Genomic DNA, 1,979 nt, shown 5'->3' on the forward strand with positions numbered 1-1,979 from the left:
ATAATTACTATGTGATCATGGCAAATTCTTTCTTTCCCCTGATCCATACTTTATTCATAATTAAAATGGCAATAATAAACTCAAGTGAAGTTACAAGATTGTTACAGAGAAATTCTATTCAAAAAAGAGAAGTGCTGTATAAAAGTGAATCATTTCTTCAAATATTTTGCTTTCCCTTTTTCCTTTATACTTCCATCTTTTTCCCTTTCCTTCTACTTCTTTATGCTTCTCCACACTGTGGATCTCATCTTCATCATCATCCATTACTCATTTCTTCACTGCTTTTCTTCTCTTCCACTTTTTTGGTCTACATATCTTTCTTTTCTTCTTCCTCAGTTCTCCTCATACTTCACCCTCCTCTACTTCTTCTCAGCCTTCTTTTGTCTTTTCTCATCCTTCTACTTAGTTTCCTTCCCCTTTCTTCTCCACAATGATCTTCACTTTAATCTGAGTAGTCATAATCATTTTTATCATCTGAGGAGTTATTCCATCAGGCTCTGCAAGTGGTATTTCTAACATCAAGGAGACACAACATCCAAAGTATTTGGGTCATGACTAAGTAATCTATATATCATTTGCACAACTCAGATGTTTTAATAGAAGAAAATGCTCCACTCAATGTAATTGGCAGAATTATGAAATCACTCGGTATGACTGCTATAAAATTGGCATTAGGCTTAAACTATCATCACAGATCGAAGCAAAGAAGGATCTCTTTCTTCTCACATCTTCTTTCACAGTGGAAGGAAAACTCCCTTAGTTCCTGGACCCTTTCCCCCAGATCCCTGTATATAAACAAAGAATGAGAGATTGGACCCATGATTTTATTGGCTTAAAGAATTCTCCATTGAGAAAATTGCTTCTGCCATTATATTTCTAGTTTGTTAATAAATCTTTAGTGTTTTGGATTCCCCTTTTAAGTTTAAATTGGATACTTCATGATATCACTGATCTTTAAAATTTAAAAATATGGAAATTTTGTAACTGGAGAGACACTATAAGGTCCTTTATCTCAGATCCAGAAGTGAAATAATGTGACGGAATTAGGCAAGCAGACAACAGAGGGGCTGGTTAGTGGAGTGATTTTGGGAAACAAAGATGATTTTTTTCTGCAGCAGGACTTGATACAAATCCCCATTCCAAGCATCAGTGTTGAATCTTTGTCAAGCAATACTGCTGGAAATATCTCTATATGCTGAACTAGTGACAAGATACTCTGTACCAGAACCATGTAAGAGAACAATACTCTGAGAGTAAACCCAAGCTGCAGGACTCTCTCCTTTAGAATTGGGCAAAGAGAAGGCTGAGATCATTGAACTCTTAACCACTCAGTTGCTACCTCTTTCTGACTTTTTCACCTCTCACAAAATTTTCTTTGATAAAATGAACCCAAGACCAGAGTCACTGTGCAAGCCAGATGCCCACATAGATTCTCACATGCAAAGAAATTCCCCTCTTCTGAAAAGCTCATGGGACTCCAACTCACTTTGTCCCAGTTGGCCTTCCTGAGGACCCAGAAGTTGGGAGGAAGGAGTGAGAAAAACAAGAGTTTTACTCAGACCCAGGGACACAGGTGCAGAGCCCCCAGCAGTTGTGGTCCCCAGAGTGCCTCACTGATTGAGCTCTCTCTGTCTGCAGAGGGGGAAGCAAACAGAAGATCCTGTCCTTATCCAATAACAAGGGCATTTGTTTATAATTACCTAAACCCAAGTTCTTCTTAAATATGTGTTGGTCAGCAACGTCTCTATCATGATCATCACCCAGACTTGTATTGCATTGTGTCTGCATGACTGTCAGGGGACAAACCAAGCTGGCACAACTGCTCAGTAAAGAGGCAGGACCTCTGCAGGAGAGTGTCCCATCCCAAGACAACTGAAACTGCTACAGGTGCTAATGCCTTCCTTCCCCCAAAGCACATTACAATTTTTTTTTGAGAAAGCAGGTGGACTTTGGCTGTGAGCTAAAAAGAAGCCTTCTTG

This window comes from Monodelphis domestica, chromosome 4 (assembly GCF_027887165.1).
Source record: "Monodelphis domestica isolate mMonDom1 chromosome 4, mMonDom1.pri, whole genome shotgun sequence".
NCBI lineage: Eukaryota > Metazoa > Chordata > Mammalia > Didelphimorphia > Didelphidae > Monodelphis > Monodelphis domestica.